Source organism: Halichoerus grypus, chromosome 13, assembly GCF_964656455.1.
Source record: "Halichoerus grypus chromosome 13, mHalGry1.hap1.1, whole genome shotgun sequence".
In the NCBI taxonomy this organism is placed as follows: domain Eukaryota; kingdom Metazoa; phylum Chordata; class Mammalia; order Carnivora; family Phocidae; genus Halichoerus; species Halichoerus grypus.
The window spans coordinates 41,365,497-41,388,636 of NC_135724.1; the positions used below are offsets into that span (position 1 = coordinate 41,365,497).

General features: G+C 34.7%; 1 long non-coding RNA gene and 1 pseudogene across 1 annotated transcript in view; both read right to left on the reverse strand.

Annotated features, from left to right (window-relative positions):
- The window catches only part of LOC144379784 (uncharacterized), a 164,508-nt gene that overhangs the window by 105,160 nt on the left and 36,208 nt on the right, over positions 1-23,140 (reverse strand). The window lies entirely within an intron of this gene.
- LOC118544385 (10 kDa heat shock protein, mitochondrial pseudogene) lies at positions 19,679-20,001 on the reverse strand (annotated as a pseudogene).

The window sequence follows — 23,140 nt, forward strand, 5'->3', positions numbered from 1 at the left end:
AACTCACTGAAAATATAGAAAATTATCAAAAGAAAAAAAAATAAGAAAGAAATATCAATTTTCATTAGAACAAGAAAAGAGCCAAGCCACAAATCACAAATGTACAAATGTTGAAAAATGTGTTCTACACATCTAATAGTGACTAATGATGGAAACAAAGAGATCAACATGCTTTCTCAGTTCGGGGACAGTGAGATAATTGCCACAGTTCTAACTGCTTACATGGTGATAACTTATGTAGAGGAGTTAAAGCTAGAAGCAAATGCCTGGAATGGATTAACAATAATCACAAAGCAACCAGCATTGCTTGATTCATCCATAAATACTGAAAAAAATATTAAAAAAAAAAAAGGAGGAAGGAGGAGGAAGAGAAGAAAAAGAAAACATGTATAACAAGAACAAGGATGGGGGAAAAATAGGCATAAAATTATGACAGAGTAGAAATAAAATCACCATGAAAATTAAACAAATGCTTCTCCTGTACCATAACAAAATTAAGAAATCATTCAGCATGACCTGTTTGAAAAGTTTTAAGAAAAAGATGCAGCTCTGCATTTGATTTCAAAATTACTGAAAGTGGACATGCTACACTCTAACTCCCTTGAACCAAAATAAGAAAATACATTTAATATATATTAAAGACATACAACACAATCCATACTTATTTTGTAAAAGAAGAAACATTCTTAGAGAGCTTGTGAAACTAATAGAAATCACCAAAGAGCAGAAGCAGTCATGCTCAGGGTGCCTGGGTGGCTCAGTCAAGCAGCTGTCTGCCTTCTGCAGAGATCAGACTTCAAGGTCCTGGGATCAAGCCCCACATCAGGCTCCCTGCTCAGCGGGGAGTCTTCATCTCCCTCTCCCTCTGCCCCTACCCTCGACCCCCCACTCATGCTCTCTCTCTCAAATAAATAAAATCTTAAAAAAAAAAAAAAGGAATAGTCATGCTCAAGAGGGAGATTATAACACAAGATGTCCAAAAGAGCACACTTAAAATGTGGGTGGCAAACTCCAAAGATAAGCTGCATTTGGAGTTGGAAGAATATAGGAACAAAATGCCAAGGAGGAAATAATCAGATTAGTCAGGATATCATAGCAAGAGCAATCATGGTGGTCAGTTCCTCAGTAATTATAGCAAAGACAATGCAGAATAGCTCAGTGCTTCCGCATTTCACAACTTTATAAGGCATTTCTCTGTGAGCACTCTTTGAAGCACAACTCCAAGATTACAGTACAAACAGCACTTCTTAGAGGTATGAAATTCAGTGACTTTAAACTGGAATCATTGCTTAAGCGTCCGAATCAGTGAAAAAGACGAAATTAGGAAGCAAACTAGAAGAAGAGTTTGTAAATTTCCCATCTCTTCGGTTTTCCATTGTTATTGAAAATAGAACAAGCTAGTGCTTTTTGCCTGTAACCTGCATATGCATCACCGGGGAATTTGTTTAAAATGCACATTCTAATTTGGTAGGTCTGGAATAGAGCTTGAGATTCTGCATTTCTATAAAGTTCTGAGAGGATGCTAATGCTGGTTTATAGACCATGTTTAGAATACGAAGGGCTACAATTCAAGTATAAATCTCTGATTCTTCTGCTTGCAGTTTATATGCTTATGCAGCGTATCTTAACTCCAAAACAAAACTGATTAAAAAAAAAGAAAAAGAAAATCAGATATTTAAGGAGTAATACCTACATGAAATAATGTAAAACAAGAACCAAAATTAGTAAAACAAAATTTTAAACATGTACAAACAAAAAGGAATGTTATTGCATCTATATTACAAAAAGGAAGCTACATTCTTTAAAATAAAAATTAAAAATTTAAGTAAAATCTTCCATAACTAGATTGCACGAAGTGGAAGAGCAAATAGATAAACTAGAAGAACAAAGAAATTCTTTCACTCCTGAAAGAGTTGGGAATATTGAGACTTGGTGCAGAAAGCCGGAAAGAGTATCACTCCTACCCTAAAGTAGGCAAAATTATAGGAAAACAGCAAAATCCTATCTTGAGACCAAAGGTCTAAGAGCAATATATATTATATGTATGTGTAAATATATACACATATATATGTATATGCACATATATACACTTGGATATATGTGTATGTATGAATGTATTAGAAATGGATTGTCTATTAACTTGACAAGATAATTAAATTAATAAAAGATAGTTGTTGGGGCACCTGGGTGGCTCAGTCATTAAGCGTCTGTCTTCGGCTCAGGTCATGATCCCAGGGTCCTGGGATCGAGCCCCGCATTGGGCTCCCTGCTCCGCAGGAAGCCTGCTTCTCCCTCTCCCACTCCCCCCTGCTTGTGTTCTCTCTCTCGCTCTCTCTGTCAAATAAATAAATAAAATCTTAAAAAAAAAAAAAAGATCGTTGTTGTTGCTGTTAGGACAATTGGATACCATATCCAAAAAAAAAAAGAAAAAGAAATAAATTTTGGCCCATACTTCATACCACACCATATAGTTTCATATATATATTAAATAGACATATGTATCTTTACATATATATGTATATATATAAATGTATATAAAATGCTGTTTTAGTAGCTTTGTTTGTCTTACTATGTGTGACATTATCTTTTCATATTTCTATTTTATTTTCTCTGAACTGCCAGCATGTATCTTTAGACTGTACATATCGTTTGCCCATTTTTAAAAATTAGGTTTTTGTTTCTTTCTCCTTAATTTTATCATAAAACTTACAGTAAATTCATGATGCATAGTATCAATTTTTAATAACACACAGAATTTTCTGTGCAAAAAATTTTATTTAATAAAAGTTTTCATTGACATTTTCACATATCTGGCAAATTACAACTCAGACATCATTGTCAAATTATTTTACAATTAAACAATAAAAGACAGTTAAATGCTTAAAGAAAACAGTACAACAAGTGGTCAGAAGGTGTAAGCAGAAGGTGTTTGGTGAAAATGTGAAAGAGGCACTTTGTCAATCCTCTGTCATCAGCAAACTTTCTCCAAGGAAATGTGTGTTGCCCAATCTCACTTTCTATTCAAATAATAAATTTCTAAAGAAGTATTCCCTTTGTCAACAAGTCAATTTTGGCAAGAGTCCAGCAGATTACCTATCAGATGGGAAATGATTAAGAAAAAATGATTTTATTTCTTTTTAAAAAATTTTTTATTGTTATGTTAATCACCATCACCATACATAACAATAAAAAATTAAAAAAAAAAAGCAAATCCCTCCCCCCCAAAAATTTTATTTCTTCATTGAAAAGCACCACAGCACTCATTCCTGTAAACCACATTCAATTCAAATAAATACTGGATCTGTAACTGGTATGTTACTTTCTACAAGTGCATTGTAAAGCCCCATCCTCTGCCAACAGGAACATTTTAATGTCAGTGAGATATTGAAGTAATTAAAATATAAACTCCATGCTGCTCCATCTATCTCTATCCAAATGGCAAGTTTACTTTACTGAATTCCCCTTATCGAGTGCCAAAATTGCCTATGCCCTATATTAGTCATTTAAAATAACAGGTTCTGCTTTATCACCAGATTCAACATAAATTGACCAATATATATAACCAGCTAAATTACAATTGCTTACAGTTAGATATTTCATTTCTGTTAACAATTCTTTGGCCAATATGTAATACAAAAATAGCAAACCAAACTGCATAACAATTCTGATATCAAATATAGCATTCTTAACACTATTTAACCTATAGCTAAATAAATAAACCTATAGTTTAGTATCAGTATCATTAGAGAATTATTCAAAAAAGACAGCATAGCCATAGCAATCATTGTTTTCTCTTTAGTAGTAATGACCGATTTCTCAAATCATCACAGTTAATGACTATATATATATACATATATATAAAGAAGTGATTAACTATTTGCATGTGTTAATCTAAATAAAGAAAGTAAACTGAGGCAAGCACAAATTACCAGAAATTGAGTTTATTTGGGAATAGGAGAGGGATTGTAATTTGGGACATGCAAACTGTAGCCAATTACAGGTTAGTCGTTTAAGGGTTTGCGGTAAACTGTATTTATGGGCAAGAAGTACAAAAGGCGGAGAAGAGAGTCCAGCCAGGTTCTAAGCAGGAAGTTCATTGGCTTGAGGATGGGAAGAGATTCTTGCAGATATTCACTGATCAGAAGATAAATGTTAGTCTTCTGTAAATCGGGCATTTACAGGAAATCAGTCTCTCAGTTCATACGTTCTGTGCTTTTGCGGGTACATGAATGAGATTGTCCATTTCATATCTGCTGGTTCCATTCTAAACTGATATCCTTTTACACACTTCCTACCTTTTCAAAATGCTTGTCATTTGATATTTGCTGTATTTAGTTCTACCTCCATATTAATGCACCGTGATACAAAACCAGCAATAAATCATTCAGAATTATGTACTTCATAATAAGAATAACTGCATGTATTTAAGGAGTGATTTATAAGTTCTAAAGTTCTATGCATATTATTTTCATTGATCCTTACAACAAACCATATATGATTGGGAAGGCAGTCAGTTCATTGCCTATTTTACTTACAGAAGAATTTGGGATCCCCAAAATTTATTGCCTTGACATTGGTCATTGGTTAATAGGGAACAAGACAGAGATCCCCAAACAATGGTCTGACTCCAAAATCAAGGATGTCCTTCTTTGTATCAGCTATCAGACATTAACCACATACACTTAAAAATAAAATGAGAAAAGCTCTTTGTGGTTTTGCCTACTTTTCTTGATGGGGGGAAATTCAAATATCAAGTAAATTTGTGATGCATATGGTCAATTTTAAATAATGCAATGCATGCTTTTTTATGTTAAAAATATCAGGATAAATTTCCACTAAGATTTTGATAAAAATTACAGATCAGATATTGATGTAAAATATTGTTTCACAGTTAAACTATAAAAACAAACAAACTGGTATTTTCTGACATGGGACATACAGAACACAGGTTCCTATAAATTAAACAAAAAGTGCTGAGAATTTATACTGATTAATTATAGTTCTCTAAATGTATACTTAATAATACACTATTTCAGTACTTGATAAAAAGATACTACGCACAAACATTAGCTTACTTTTATACTAGATTTTAAACATTTTAAAGGTGAGGGGCACCTGGGTGGCTCAGTCTTTAAGCGTCTGCCTTCGGCTCAGGTCATGATCCGGGCCGGGGTCCTGGGATCGAGCCCCGCATCTGGCTCCCTGCTCAGTGGGAAGCCTGCTTCTCCCTCTCCCACTCCCCCTGCTTGTGTTCCTTCTCTCGCAATGTCTATCTCTGTCAAATAAATAAATAAAATCTTAAAAAAAATTTCTTTTAAAGGTGAGATAAAAATGATATCTATGATAATGAAAATTCAGTGGCGACATATTCACTTTTACTTAATATTTTACAAATGAATATAAATAAAAAGAAGCATTTCTCTCTACTTCTGAAAACACATTTTGAAATATATGAACCCTACTGATGACATTTTTAGTCTTTGTGATGATTCTGAATTTCTTCTGTTAAAAAGAAAGAGGCCCAAAATAGAGTCACTTATGTTAAGCCCTAGCAGCACTTAATACCTAACCTAATTGCAGTTTCAGGCTTTCCCAGGGGTGGAATTTTAAACCAATCAGTCTGGAATTTCTTGATAAAACCCCCCAACCCTTCTCCCTATAGGAAGGTGACCTTGCCTGAAATAATCCTTTCTTTTCTTTTTCTAATAACTTCCTGTCCCAATCCTTTCTGTCTATAAAATCCTTCCTCTTTGTATAATAGCATCCTTCCATTTGTTAGGTGGGATGCTGTCTGATTCATGAATCATCAAATAAAGTCAATTAGATCTTTACTCAGTGGAATTTTTGTATAGAAACTTGAGTTTCTATAGTTATATCAACTAGAGCTGGGTTCATTGATTCTTTTCAAGTTAGCTGATTTTGTGGATTTTTTTAATTCACAAAAGTGAATTTATTGCTTTTAACCTTAAAAATAGATATACAGATAACAAGACTAACACATTGAATAACCAAGTAGGATATTGTGATTTATAATTGAGATATGTGTTACTGAACCCAAGTTCAATCTGCTTCCCAAACGTCAGTTCAGTAAGTCAAGGGGATGAGGGAACAGAAGGCAAGCTGAGGACAAAGCAGAAGCTGACACCCCGCAACGCGCCCCTCCCCCCATGGGATATGCGTGATATTCCTCAGGCACTCCTGGCTGCCCTGAAGGAAGAACAAATGGTTAACAAATGGATAGAGATTACAGTCCTGCAGGACAGGAGTCTCCCTCAGTTTACAAATGTCCTAGTGATTTACAAGGAAGAAGCTTTCTTGTCAATAGCCTAACTTCCAGAGACCTATAACTCAGTTTCCTGAAGCCCTAACATCAGCCTCCCCTCCATAAAATTGAGGAAGGCTGAGGAAGAAGGAAATGTAAATAAAATTGAATTTTTTCTAAACCTAAAGCCCATTCATTAACAAGGATGTGTGATAGGAGGAATATAATATTCCTCCAGGAAACACCCAACTGTTCATGTTAGTGCCTCATTAGAGGGAAAAACAGCCTTGGCTTGACAATAACCAGGCCTCTCATATCCTGAGAGTCTTTAGCATATGACAGTCCTTCTGGACACCCCCTTTTTCCTCACCTCCCCAACTCCTGAGTATATAATCAGCCACGCCTCACAACCCCGGTGCAGCAGCTCTTTCTTCCCACGGGTCCTGTCCCCATGTTTTAATAAAACCACTATTTTGCACAAAAAAGTCTCAAGAATTCTTTCTTGGTCATCGGCTCCGGAGCTCACCCCACCAAACCTCAGATATATTCTGAAACTTCATCAAAGGGACAAGTTATCAAAGCCAAGAATACAACTTAATTCCAGAAAGCTAGCTACCTGAGAAAATGGCAGACTAATGTGTCAAATAACCAGCTTACCACCTTGGTGCAGGCAGGAGATTTTAAAGGGGAAAGGAAGGGGAAATAAGTCTCAAGGGTTAAACAGATGAAATCAAAGGTTAATTATAACTCTTCAGAGGAACTTGTAGGCTCTAGTTGTGGTTATCTGTCTGTCTTGATCAAGTCCCTGGTTGTGGTCACATGATTGTCTCGTGCTTTTTTTTTTTTTTAAGATTTTATTTAATTGACAGAGAGAGAGGGAGAGAGGAAAAAGGGGGAGAGAGAGAGAGCACAAGCAGAGGGAGCTGTATATACAGGGAGAAGGAGAAGCAGGCTCTCTGGTGAGCAGAGAGCCTGATGTGGGGCTGGATCCCAGGACCCTGAGATCATGACCTAAGCCAGGGGCAGATGCTTAACCAGTTGAGCCACCCAGGCGCCCCTGTCTTGTGCTTTTGGATTAGTGTCAGTTGCATTCTTTTAGTTCCCTATAGAGCTTTAAACAATATTATTGTCTTGGATACAGTTTAAGCTTTAGACTGTGTTTCAGTTACATGCACGAATGTTGACACAGCTTGATTTATGTTGTAGGTCAGGGTTTCTTAAGTACAGATTACCTTACTTTCAAACAATTCAAGGCAGAAAAGAAGGGGGGCCTTCAAAATAGAATTAGTTCTGGTACGAATAAATGTATTTGGTCCTCAACCGTATTCCAGGTACAGAGCTCCTGAAACCCTTGGAATTTCCTGTGATAAGAGCAATAAAGGTGTCTTTTGTTATGTTAATGAGTGACTTCTGGAAAGCCTTTAGGTGACCTAAGGATGGAGGCTGGTTGCCAAAGGAACCTCACATCATTAAGAGGCTGGAACTTTCAGCATCCACCCCCAAACTCCAGGGAGGGAAGAGGAGCAGCAGGCTGAATAAACTGCCAGTGGTCAGTTATTTAATCAGTCATGACTACCTAATGAAGCCTCCATAAAAACTCAAAATGCAGGGTTCAAAGAGCTCTGGGATGGTGGACACAGAGGTGCCGGGTAAGTGGCACACCTGGAGAAGGCATGAAGCTCTGTGCCTTTTCCTCATATGTTGTCCTATGCATCTCTTCCACCTAGCCATTCCTGAGTTATATTCTTTTATAATAAACCCACCATCTGGTAATTAAAGTGTTTCTCTGAGTTCTAGCAAATCAGAGAAGATGTTCTAGCAAGTTAATCAAACCCAAGGAGGAGGTCTTTGGAACCTCCAGTCTGTAGCCAGTGAGTCAGAAGTCCGGATAATAATCTGGATTTTTGATTGGGGGGACAAGGCAGTCTTATAGGACTGAACCCTTAACCTGTGGAATCTGATACTGTCTCCTGGTAGGTCGTGTCAGAATTGAATCAAATTGTAGGACATAGCTGGTGTCCGGAGAGTTGCTTAACGTTCTGCGTGTGGAATTCATTCCCTGTAGTGGAATGGAATTGAGTGTCAGAACACCTATTTACCCAGAAATTGCTAGTTGAGGTAAGAATTTGCCATTTGAGAAGATAATTCCATGTTTTATAACAATATATAAAGAGTATCAGTGCTTGACAATACTTTTTAAGTTATCTAATACCTTTCCTTATTTTTATAAAACTGAAGAACAAAGAAGTAAAAAACTTGATTGAGTTCATGCCAACTGGTTAATGCATAAGCCAAAACTAAAAGCTGAATCCCTTACACCTCTGAATCCACTTTTCCCCCCAATGGATTTCTGCTTCCCAGTATGACCCTACAACCCATTTTTGAGTGAGCATTCCAAAATATATACCGAATTAGTTCTTGCTTAAAAACTACAAACATTTTGGTTTTGCCAAATTACTCCCCATCATCTAATGGATACAAATGAAAATTCAGCATTGCATAATGGCCCTTCATCTTCTGACTACTTTTCTCATCTGAATCTCTTGCATTTCTCTCACTGGTATCCCTACCTTCTAGTAAAAACAAATTATGCCCCAATCCCCAGGCATCCATGCTTTCTCTTGCCTTTAGGCAGTTTGTTCCCTTTGCATAAAATACCTTCTCCCTCTACTTGTCCACAGAGGCTCGGTCAACCAGCAGCCCCAAGAGATCCTTCCTAATCACTCCAGTTTAGTTTAAGTCCTTTATGTGGTTCTGCTCTAAACATGTCTATGATTCTATTATGGCACTTATATATGTGCTTTGTATATGTTTTGTATTGGTCTGTGTCACTTATAAAATTGGGATCTCCTCTGGTATCTACCAGTGGGCTATTGAATGAATCAATAATTTAACATGTGTGAAAGAATTTCAATCTAAAATGGAACTAGAAAAATCTCATGCATCTACTCTCAGGAAAACAAAACTTTTAAGAACTGAGAGACTGATTTCCTGTGTGAAAGAATTTCAATCTAAAATGGAACTAGAAAAATCTCATGCATCTACTCTCAGGAAAACAAAACTTTTAAGAATTGAGAGACTGATTTCCTGTAAATGCCTGATTTAAAGAAGACCAAAACTTATCTCCTGACCCAGAAACATCCATTAAGAATCTCTCTCCATCTTCAAGCTCATGAACTCACTGCTTGGACTCTGGCTAGACTCCCTCCCCCAACCTCCTACCGTGCATTCTTTGCCCATAAATACAGTCCACCACAAGCCTTCAAAGGACTTGCCTGTAGCTTGCTACTGTTTGCATGTCCCAAACTGCAATTCTCTGGCTATTCTTGAATTTCGTCAATAAATTCAATTTCTGGTAATTTGAGCTTGCTTCAGTTTACCTTTTTATTTAGATTGACACATGCTACACTACTTTGTCTCCTTTTCATCTTACTCTCTTAATTGTGTATGTGTTCTCATATATATGATTTGTGTATAACAATCTTTGTATGAATACAATCATCAATAAAGCTAGGTATTACCTCTTACTGTTTACCAGGAACTGACTGCACTTAAAACTTTTATAATCTCATTTAATCTGCACAGCAAACTAATGAGATTGGTGCTATTATTATGTCCATTAGACTTAAAAATACAAGTTGCCCAAGTCTCATAGGTAGTGAAAACAGACCTAGAATTGTCTCCCAAGCTTGTTTATCACCAAAGTCTATGTCAAGAGCCATGATATCACACTGCTTTTATGGTTTTGGATGGTTTGGGATGGATTATAGGTCATAACTCCAAAGGCCTTTATAATACTTAGGAAACAAATCCCAATAAAATATTTTCTAAATTCATAGAAATATTTTAGGAAATACTGGGTCTTCTTTTCAGGTAGATAAATACACTAAAACCTTTCCTCTGTAGTTCTTTTGAGAGTGGGTGAAGGTAGAAGATAGTTCAATATTGTGCACTGGGGCCTAATCTAAATGAGAAGAAAAAAATGCCCAGAATTAATATTGGAATATCATGAGAAAAATCTAAAGAAAACACATATTGTTGCTTAATCAGCATACTTGGAAGGATTAAGCACGGTACTACTCGCAAACTTTGATACGGTCTCCTCTTACCACTCAGCTAGAAGCTGCTGTTATGAACTTAAGTAATTTTCAACTCAGGTGGATACTACGACCCACAAAAACATATTTTTCATTTTTATTTAATGATTTATTCTCACTGAAAGTTTCAGAGAAGTAAAACAAACAAACAAACAAAACCCTACAAAATATCATACAGAAAGGAGAATTTTCCTTCTCTTCAGATAATTATGTGGCTGACTTGGGTCAAATGCTGCATGCTTCTTTTGTAGATGTAAATAGACCTTGATCTTGACTTCTCTGTCCCTGTCTCTTTGTGTCTCTAAACACAGCTGTCCCTCACTCCTTCACACAAAGTGGAATTATACTGTATACATTAGCTCTGATGTTACAAGTGTTACAACAAAGGGTTATAAGAAACAGCAATGGAGCCAGACTGTTCTTGGCATCTCTGTCAGAGGAGCAAGTTACATTCTCAGTTACTTAGTATGCTCATCTGTAAATTGGGGGTAAAAAAGAGACTTACCTTTATGGGGATGTTCTAAGTACGTAAGTCCATATATGTAAATTGCTACAACAATTTCTAGCACATTTTTTAAAAAGATTTTTACTTATTTACTTGAGAGAGAGAGAGAGAGAGCACAGAGGGAGGAGGAGAAGTCAACTCCCTGCTGAGCAGAGAGCCTGATGTGGGGCTGGATCCCAGGAACCTGAGATCATGACCAGAGCCGAAGGCAGATGCTTAACCAACTGAGCCACCCAGACACCAAAATTTCTAGCACATTTTAAACTTATTTTATTTTTTTTTCTCTTTACAGTCTACCATGGTCTTCTGAATTAGAACACAGAGATGTACCTCATTATTTTTAGTGATTGCAGAGTATCCCAGAGTAAAGAATTATCATATTTAAATACTTACTCTTCAATTAAATGAAATGAAGAAGTTTTCTAATATTTTGCTTTTGCCAACCATGGGGTTGTAAATGTATTTCTGAAATTTCTTAATGTACTGTTCTTAAATTCTGCAGGCTAGATTCATCGAAGTGGGATTGCTAAATCAAAGATAAAAAAATTAATTTACTTTGACATTACTACTAATAGCAGTTCTATCAATTTACACAACTGTCAACATTTATGAGTGCAATATTTTTTAATCTTTTCGGGTAGTATCAATGATTTTTATGGCTTCTCTCATAAATACCCATGTTTATTATTACAAATTCAAGTAGTATGGAGAAGAAAAAGGAACCTATTTCAAATTCCCTCACCTCAAAACAATTAGTGTTAATACATGGCAAACAGGGCTTCAGACATTCTGTACTTCATATGTGAAAGACAGAGTGACAGGATACTCTATAAATATAGACACAAAATCTTTAAAATGGTGACATTATACATGCTATATTTAGTTGGAAACAAAGTTTACTTGAATTAAATAATAAAAAAAGTGAAATTGAAGAATTTGACGAGCTTCTGAGAAATGGTTTTCTATCACAAATATTAGTTCCTGCAGTGTATGTTAATTTCTTTTTTTTTTTATTTTTAAGTTTTCCTAGCATATGTTTGGAGCATCTCCAACTTTAGAGCCTTAATGGGAACCAGAGTACTCTTCTTTATACAAAACTTAAACATTTTGCATTAAGGCACTTTGAATGAAGAGCTACAAAGGCTAAATAAATAAATAAAAGAGAAGTTTTTCTGATTGTCATGTCAGCATCAGGGGTACAGTGACCAACTTTTCAGACACCAACCGGAGGCACAGTCATACTTGACTTTGTCCAAAAACCACAAAGATATAGTATGTAATAAACATATATGGCAATTACATTAACATGAAATACGAAAATATTCTTTTGAAATTATGTTATTCTACATTTTTGTTACATAAATTCTATTATTTAAACAAAAAAACACAAACTAGTTAACAGTGACACTCAGTAGAAATTACTAGTAGGATTATTTAAAAATATGTATGAGAAAAATATTACAACATTTTATATTTCTTTCTTTTGATAAAACAATTTAACACCTTTTAAAGCTATTATATATTCAAATTGTATAGACAACTTAACTGTGTACTTCAAAAAATACATACATGTAAGATTTTTTAAAGGAGAATACAAATACAACAAAGCTAATTAAATAGGTATTACCTATATTTTATTTTTAAGGATGACTTTTTTTTCCTCTCCCATCAGTGAGAGACTGACTTTAAAAAGTCATCTTTAAAAATAAAATATAGGTAATATCTGTTTTTGCTATTTCTGTTTCTTTTTCCAATATACTTCTCTGAAAGTATACTTCCTGGCAAAGTTTAGGCATTCTTCTTTTCTTTTGTGTTGTTCGTAATATTGCATATAGTCAAACATAAAATTCACTTTATTTTTATTTTTTTAAAGATCTTATTTATTTTTCAGAGAGAGAGAGAAAGTGCACACAGGCAAGGGGAGCGGCAGGTAGAGCAGGCAGAGGGAGAAGCAGGCTTCCCGCTGATCAGGGAGCTCGATGCGGGACTCAATCCAGGACCCTGGATCATGACCTGAGCCAAGGCAGACGCTTAACAGACCGAACCACCCAGGCATCCCTAAAATTCACTTTAAATATAGCTCTGCTTTTATCAAGCTGTATTAAACTGATAACTAGTATTATCCCAATGTGATGACATCAAACTAATAGGTTCTCAAGAAAAGTGACTGAGCATAGCATCTTTATGATTTTACTGATTTTACTGACCAGCAATAGTAGGTTTTTATACATTTAAAAATTAGCTAGATCTCTAAAAATGAACATTCATTTTTTGTTTTTTAATCTATAGGCTCATTTTCAGAGACTACCTGCTGTGAATAAGTCCCCTTCATTCATAAATTCATCATATAGGCTACCCATGAAAATGATCATTTTTAAACACATAAATCATAAAACAGAGACCACCATATTGGCAAAGGCCCTCCTACTGGACAGAATCAGTGTGACATGGTGAAGTGGGATTTTTAACAACTATCAGCAACCAAAAACCATGAGATCTGCTGCAAATATATTTAATACACATAGTGGAAAGATTTTTACATGAAACAGTAATTAGAGAAAATAAAACAATTTCATGTTCAATGAATCAATTACATACATAGCTACAGCCTTTCTCTGTTCTGAGTTTTTTGTTTGAATCCTTTAGTTAGATGCTGATTTCTACAAACTATGTGCCTCCTTAAAAAGAGCAGTAATTATATGTTCTTAAAAGCAGAATACATACTCAATTTGCAAGAATATTGAGTCAATTTCCACAGTTTTCCTGACTTTCGTAAGAAAACTATACATTTCAAGAGAAATAAATAGCACAATAATTATACTCCTTTACAACAGTAAAGGATGCTTTTGCTATCTTAACTATTTTCATCACAAAGCATTTTGTATATACATGACAATTATAATATTTCCCATTTATATAAGAAAAACTGATATTAGAGAAAGTAAAGCCACATGATTTTCAATTGTCATATATTCCATTTAGTCAATATTTATTAAATGGATACTCTATGTACATACTCTTCAAGGATCTTCATATAGGTGGTAAACAAGTTGGGCAAGATCCTTGCCTCACAGAATTTTCATTCTATTGAAAAAATATGGATGTGGACAGTGTCAAAATAAATTACTTAATTATTTATTTTTAAAAGATTTTATTTATTTATTTGAGAGAGAGAGAGACCATGAGTGGGGTGAGGGGCAGAGGGAGAAGCAGACTCCCTGCCAAGCAGGGAGCCCAACACGGGGCTCGATCCCGGGACTCTGGGATCATGACCTGAGCCAAAGACAGACGCCCAACCGACTGAGCCATCCAGGTGCCACGACTTAATTATTTAATAAATATAATCTTATAATTCCAGATATACACAAATAAATTATACTGGATGCTGGGAATTATGTTACATTGGGTTATTAAAAGTAGGCTTCTTGGGGCACCTGGGTGGCTCAGTCATTAAGCATCTACCTTCAGTTCAGGTCATGATCCCAGGGTCCTGGGATGGAGCCCTGCATCGGCCTCCCTGCTCTGTGGGAGGCCTGCTTCTCCCTCTCCCACTCCCCCTGCTTGTGTTCCCTCTCTCGCTGTGTCTCTCTCTGTCAAATAAATAAGATCTTAAAAAAAAAAAGTAGGCTTCTCAAAAATAGAAAAAAATAAAAAATAAAAGTAGGCTTCTTTCTGAAGGTGGTTACATTTGACATATTTAGCTGAGACCTCAATGAAATATAAGGATTAAACCAAAGCATTTAATATCAGAGATTTCTTGTCAGAGGGAATGAGTTTGGCATGTTCAAACTAAAAATAGAGACTATCTGTGGCTGGATAAAATTGGGCAAGAGAGGGGGAGGAGTAGGAAAGGATGGGAACCTGATTAATATACCACATAACTAAGTTTTGGAGAGTCCCTTTTCATAAGCCCTTATTCTATCAGAAATACACACCTATTAATCATCCCTCAACATTAAAAACAAAATCAAAACTTAAAAACATCTGTAAAGAACTTCTTTTTGTTCTTATATTTTATCATCTCTTCTTTGTCTCCATTAAGCTGTTCCATTCTAATTGCTGCAGTTGAATACTGAAGGGGTTCTAGGTTTATGTCAATTAAATAAGAGCCCCGAAAGCAAAGGTGAGTAAAGAGCAATCCAGGAATCAACAACACTGAATAATTAAATTTTAAGTCAGGAATACACAACCTTGACTTGTTCCAGCACAATGGCTGAAGTGCCGCCAGATTAGATGAAACTTAAGTCTGCAAGAAATGTCCAGGTTTTGTAATCATACACAAAATAGTCATAATATAGTATTATTAATCTAAAGACCGGATATAGAAAGTATTGTATTTGGTTGGGAAATAAGTCAATACTTTATTTGCCTTTAAAATGATGATTTTTTTAAAACTGTAATATAGTTATTTTAAGGACAAAGATATTTTCTGTTAAGCCATCTGCATCCACTCTACCTTTCTTACTCCTATGACAAACACATTTCTTAACACCTTTGTTGAGATACAGTTGACATTCAATGAAATGCACATACTTAAACTTGATAATTTGATAAATTCTGACATAAGTATACAGTGGCAAAACCAAGATAATGAACATATCAACCACTCAAAAAAATCTCCTTAGGAAGCATAGATATGGAAAGTTGTAGCTTTACACTGCCTGATTCCAAGAATCACTACATAGCTGGAGTAATCAAGACAGCATGGTATTGGTGAAATACAGACCTACTGTTTAATGGAACAAAATAGAGACTTTAGTAAATGGAACTGCATGTATAAGATCAATAAATTTCCAAAAAAAACTACTGAGACAAAACAAGAGGAAAATGAAATATTTTTGAAACAAATAATAATGAAAAACTGGATATCCCAATGGATTAAAGGAAAATAATATGTCAATTATTACTTATGACAATCAATAAAAAATGAGCTAAAACCACAAAATATCTAGAAAAATATTTCATAAACTTGCAGTAGGCTAAGATTTCTTAAATAACACACAAAAAAGCATAGGAGAAAAAAGATGCAACACTGAACTTTATAAAATCTTTTAAAAAGCTATTGGTCCTTAAAAGACATCATTAAGAAAATGAAGTACAAGCTACAGAATGGGAAAAATAATATGTGTGTATCATTTTAATAAAATACATAATATTAAACAATAAAAGAAACCTTACAACTCATTAAGATAACCTACTTAACCAAAACTTTTTGAACAGAAGATGCAAACATCAAGTAAGTATATTAAAAAATGCTCCATATTGTTAATCATTATTGAATTGCAAATTAAAATCTCAATGAGATAGCACTACACAACCATTAGAATAACTAATATTAAAAAGTATACAACTATGTTAGAATCTATACATAAAGGGGCACCTGGGTGGCTCATTCAGTTAAGCATCTGCCTTCAGCTCAGGTCATGGTCCCAGGGTTGGGATGGAGCCCCATGTCCGGCTCCCCTGCTCGGTGGGAAACCTGCTTCTCCCTCTCCCTCTCCCTCTGCCACTCCCCCTGCTTGTGCTCGCTCTCTCTTTGTCAAACAAATAAATGAAATCTTAAAAAAAAAAAACAACAATAATCTATACATAAAGAAATGGGAGTTCTGTTTGTGGTCTATCAAATAAATAAATAAAATCTTTATTTAAAAAAAAAGAAAGAAACCTGAATTCTCTTTTTAGTATGCTTATTTATTTGCAGTGGTATGCTTAAAGCAATTCTGACACTACTGTACTAAGAAAACGAATAAACACATTTCTGTTATCAGGAACCAGAATTTGCAGTGTAGAAGAAGGAAAATACAAATAAGGAGTCTGGAAAGGCAAAAAAGAACACTGACTCTTCAGTTGCAGTTTTAACTAGTGTTATCTATGTAAATTGATTATATATTATTATATTTATTATATATTATATATTCGACAATTCTATTCAATATATGCTTTATGATTTTAAGTATGAGACTGTTTACTGTAAGTCCTTGCATCTATGGTGCTAGGTGAATGTCAGAAGGTGAGAAGGACTGAAAATATTTTGTTGCCTAAAAAAAAAAGAAAAAAAAAAAAAGGCCTGTTTGTAAGCATTTTAAATATGCTTAGGTGTGTCTCACTACCTATTACACATCATTGCTCTGTGGGTTTGTGTGCATGTGTTGTACTGTAATTAAGTCTCCATGCAAAAAAATAAATATCCTGAATTCTAATATTGCTATTCTTTGTTAATGTATATCAGACATAAAATTTATTTAGAAATGAAGAAGATCCTACTAAATATATATGCATGTTTTTAGGTTTATATTAAGGTTTCTTTCATTAGAAGCAGACTGTTTTGGCATAATTGTAACTTGAAAATGAGTGCTAAATAAAATACACAGATTTATATTCTACATTACAAAATGAAAAAAATACATATATACAGATATATATAGACATCCTCATTGTTACATTTGTACGCATGCATGTATGTTATATGTGTATGAATTTGTGAATGTTATGGGTATATGTGTATGTACAAGCAATCATTCTGTACTTCTATCTGTTGCAAGGATCAGAAGCAAAGAAACCTTAATAGCAATAAATATAGCTACTGCCCAGATGTTAGTTTCTGGTGCCATTCTCCACTAAAAAGAACCCAGAGTTTCTTGGATAATTTGCTAATTTCAGGGCTGGGCAGGGTAGGTATGGTCTCGAATATCTTGTTTTGCCAGAATTTAAGGAAGGGTTAAAAAAATAATAGGTTTGTGTCATAGGGACATAGGAGCTTGAAAAAGGTCCCACAGCCTAATAATACATTCACATATACATATATACATACATACATACATACATGTATACATAAAGATATAAATAAGTAAAATTAATAGGCCAAAGGAAAGCTTCTTGTTTATAGGATACTGATTGGTCAGTGGTACCTGGGAAATGTAGAGAGAGTACTAAAATTGTAAAATCAACATTTTGCCAGCATCTTAAAGATTGTCACCAATTAAAGACTGGTTCTGGCAATCATGAATGGATGCTAAATCTCATGGGAAATTTGATGAGGAGTGAAATACTGGCATGGTTTTAAAGTATATACAGATATACCTCATTTTATTTTGCTTCACTTTTTTACCATTCATAGATTTTGTGTTTTTTACAAATTGAAGGTTCAAGACTTCAGTGGAGGAAGTAACTGCAGATGTGGTGAAAATAATAGAACTAGAATTAGAAGTGGAGCCTGAAATTATCATGTAATCTCATGATAAAATTAAAATGGATCAAGAGTCACTTCTTATGGATGAGCAAAGAAAATGCTTTTTTCAGTTGAAAGCTATTCCTGGTGAAGATGCCATAGAGACTGCTGAAATGACAACAAAGTTTTTAGAATAGTAAGTAAACGTGGTTGACAAAGACATGACAGGGTTTGAGAGAATTTATGCTAAGTTTGAAAGAACTTCTACTGTGTCTAAAATACTATCAAACAGCATCACAAGCTACAGAGAAATCATTCGTGAAAGGAAAAATCAACTGATGTGGAAAACTTCATTGTTGTCTTATTTTAAGCAGCTGCCACCAGCACCCCAACCTTCACCGACCACCACCTTAACAAGTCAACAGCCATCAACACAGAGGCAAAACCCTCCATTAGCAACAAGACTGTAACTCGCTGAAACTCAGATGATGGTGAACATTTTTTAGTAATAAAGTATTTTTAATTAAGGTCTGTACATTTTTTAGACATAGTGCTATTGCACACTTAGTAGACTATAGTACAGTGTAAACATAATTTTTTTTATGCACTGGGAAACCAAAAAATTCATCTGACTTGCTTTATTGCAATATTCACTTTATTGTGGTAGTCTGGAACTAAACACGCAGTATCTCTGAGGTATGCCTGTACTCACAGATTGTTTTGTAATTGCAACATCAGAAATAGTAATGTACAGTGGAGAAATCAGACAACAATTTTGACTAAGTGATCAAAATTAGGATCATCAATTAAGACTAAGTGGAAATTGTGTGCTTCCAGATGTGATACCTGAGGAAAGCATAACAGCAACTATATAATATTCTCACTAGAAATGTGTAAATGGAATCTACTACTTATGAAAAAATGTTAACTGACCTGAAATAACTATTTTATCAAAAATTAAAAAAAAAAGTCTTCTTCAAGAATGTCAATGACATAAAAGACAAATAATGTGGAAATGATTTAGATTAAAGGAGATTAAAAAAATATGACAACTAAATACAAGACCCAATTCTAGTTAGAATCCCGAGCTGGAGGGGAAAATAATGTAATAAAGCACACTGGTTTGACTGACAAGTTTGAAATAAAAACTGTAGATTAGATAAGTATTTTATCTCAATGATAAATTTACTGAAGTCAGAAATTAATTATATTTTAGTTATATATAATTATATCCTTATTCTCATGAAAAACACATTGAGGTCTTTAGAGATAGGGCAATGATATATGCAAATTAGAGATAATTAGATAGGTGAGAGATAGGGAAAGAAAGAAAGGGTTAGATAGGTAAATAGAGCAATGATAAAGCATGGGTGGTAAAACGTTGATAATATGAACCTGGACCAAATGTTTTATAAGTGTTTTTTGTTGCCATACTTGTGCTTACAACTTTTCTCTAAGTTTTAATTTTTTTTCTCATTTATGTATTTTTATTTGGTAATGTTTATATCACTGCACTGAACCTAAATTTTACAGACATTGGATAGCATTAGTTTGGATATCATTAATTATATGAGAGACTTGGAAATTATTACATAACAAACAATTTCAAAATTGCAGTGGAATGGGCAGCTTCACATGATGCCATTTCAATAGTGATTTATTTCAATCACACATTCTACAAGAATGTCACCATCTCTGAATGAGAAATACTTCTTGCGTCTAAAACTACTTTGGTGCCTCCATATTCTGGGAGAAGAACTTAATCTCCAACTTTCACGATAACTGGTTGAATCTCTCCATCTTTTCCTTTAGAGCCTGATCCAATAGCTACTACTATTGCTTGCAATACTTTTCCTTGAGATTTTTCTAGAAGCATAATGCCTCCTTTGGTGACAGTTTTGCCTGTACTCCTTTCAACTGCAACTTGGTCAAAGAGAGGAAGAAACTTCCTAAATGCCTGTCTTGCCATGACTTAAGTTCTCTGCAGTTTGTACTCTGCTCTTCTGCCACTGCACAAGCAAGGAGAAACCCTCCATCCAACCCTTGGGACATGTGAATGTGGGAAAAGGATGCCCAGCACACAGGCAGCTCCTCTAAGTTTTAGTTTTCAAATAAAAAAAATAAAATTTCAGAAAAATATTTGCTTCAGTGTTTCACTGTTCTGTTCATGATGTTTACAATATCAATGTCTTCTGAGAACTGCAGGCATTGCATAATTGCATGGAATACCCTAAAGTATAACTTCACATAGTATTATGTATTATAAAATGTATTTGGGGTCAGAATATTCTAGGTATGTCTAAAAAGGACTGATAATATCCTGTCTAGAAAACTAAGAACAGAACTGCCTAACATATATAGGGACTTTCATGACTTTTAATCTCAAATTTCAATTCTTTGAGCCTGTATGATAATCTTATGAAAAACAGTAATAATTTAGTAAATGGAGTAATACTTCTTTTTAAGTGGATCATCTTAACTTAGTTATGTGAATCTGGACCTCTGATGAATGAAGTCAAAGAATAATTAAATAAATGAAGAGATAATTTATGTTCATGGACAAAAATACTCAGTATTGTCAAGATATCAGTTCTTTCCAACTTGACTGAAATATTCAACTCAATCTCAATCAAGATCCCAAAGGTTTTTTGGTGTATATTGACAAACTGATTCTAAAATTTATATAGAGAGGCAAAAGATGCAGAACAGTCAACACAGTACTGAAGACAAATAACAAAGCTGGATAACTGACATTTCTTAACTTCAAGGCTTACTCTAAAGCTATAGCATTCAAGATAGTGTGATTATTAGCAACACAATAGATAATCCATGAAAGAAAGTATTGATAAGCTGGACTTCATTAAAATAAAAAAGCAAAGTCAAGAGAATAAGAAGACAAGCCACAGACGTGGAGGAAATACTCTCAAAAGACACATTTGATAAAGGACTGTTATGCAAAATATACAGAGAATTCTTAAAACTAAACAGTAAGAAAATAAACAACCTATGAAAACTGGGCCAAAGACCTTAACAGATACCTCTTCAAAGATATGTTATGCATATGATAAGAAGCTCCATACACAATGTCATCAGGAAAATGAACATTAAAATAACAATGAGATACCACTATGCATGTACTGGAATGGTCAAATTCTAGATCATTGACAAAAGCATATTCTGGGAAAGATGTGCAACTCTCATTCATTTTTGGTGAAAATTCAAAATGAGAAAGCTACTTTGGAAGGCAATTTTTTGTGGTTTCTTGGAGAACTACACGTATTTTTACCATATGATTCAGAAAATGCGCTCCTTGGTATTTACCCAAAGAAGCTGAAAACTTATGTCCACACAAAATCCTAGACACAATGTTTACAGCAGATTTATTCATAATTGTTCAAATTTGAAAGCATATAAGAGAATTCTTTTTATTTTTTTGAGGGGGAGGAGGGGCAGAGGGAGAGGGAGAGAATCTTAAGCAGGTTCCGCACCCAGTGCAGAGCCTAACATGGGGCTCCATCTCACAACTCTGAGATCATAACCTGAGCCAAAACTGAGAATTGGAGGCTTAACCAAATGAGCCACCCAGGTACCTCCCCCCTCCTTTTTAAGACAATTCTCTAGTAGATGAATGGATAAATAAACAGTAGTACATTCAGACAAGGGAATATTATTTAGTGCTAAAAAGACATGAACTCTTGAGCTATGAAAATATATGGCGGGACCTGAAATGCATTATTACTAAGTAAAAGAAGCTAATCTAAGAAGACTACATACCATATGATTCCAACTATATAAGATTTTGGAAAAGTCAGTGGCACCTGGGTGGCTCAGTCGGTTGAGCATCTGACTCTTGATTTTGGCTCAGGTCATGATCTCAGGGTGGTGAGACTGAGCCTTGTGATGGGCTCCACACTCAGTGGGAAGTCTGCTTGAGATCCCCTCTCTCCCTCTCCCTCTGCCCTTTCCCCCTGCTCTCTCTCTAAAATAAATAAAATCTTAAAAAAAAAAACATTTCAGAATAGGCAAAACTACAGAGATAATAAAAAGATCAGTGGTTGCTAGGGGTTGAGGTGTAGGAGGGATGAATAGGCAGAACACAGGAGATGTTTAGGGCAGTGATAATGCTATGCATGATACCATAATGATGGATACATGTGATTATTCATTTTTTCAAACCCACAAAATGTACAACACCGAGTGAACAATAATGCAAACTATGGCCTTTGAGTGATTATGATGTGTCAATGTAGATTCATCAGTTGTAACAAATATACCCTCTGTTGAGTGATGTTCATACTGGTGGAAGCTATGCATATAAAGGTTCAGAGGTATATAGGAAATCTCTGTACCTTCCCCTTAGCTTTGCTGACAATTTAAAATTTTTCTAAAAAAGTCTTAATAATACTTAGAATAACATCACATTTTATGTTGACTGAATCCATCTCCACTAAAATCAGCTTTCACCACTTCTAGTCAACATTGTACTTGAGGTTCTTGTCAGGATTCCAGTTTGAAAAGAAGGAAAACAGTATTTGCAAATGACATGATCTTTTATATAGAAAAACCTAAGGAATTCATATGCAAAGAAAACCTCCAAACAAATACTACTAGAACTAATAAATAAGTCCAGCACACATGCAGGATGTGCGATCAATATGTAATAATCAATTGTATTTCTGTACACCTCCAACAATGGCAAGTTGAGTAATTGCAACCTCCATTCACTATTGATAGAGAAGTAAAACGGTGCAGCCACTTTGGAAAACAGTTTGACAATTCTTCAGGGTGCTAAATACGATTACCATATAGCCCACAATTCCACTCATAGGTATATATTCAAGAGAAATGAAACATATCCCCAAAAGTATTTATACACACATATTCATAGCAGCATTATTCATAGTAGCCAAGAAGTGGGAAAAAAACAAATATTCATCAAATGATCAAAATGTGGCATAAAGACCACATGTTATATGAAGTCTACTAATTACTAATTAATATGAAATGTCCAGAACAGGCAAGTCCACACAGATAGAAAGTAGGTAAGAGGATGCCAGAGCTGGGGTTATGACAAAACAGACAGTGACTACTAATAGGATTTATTTATT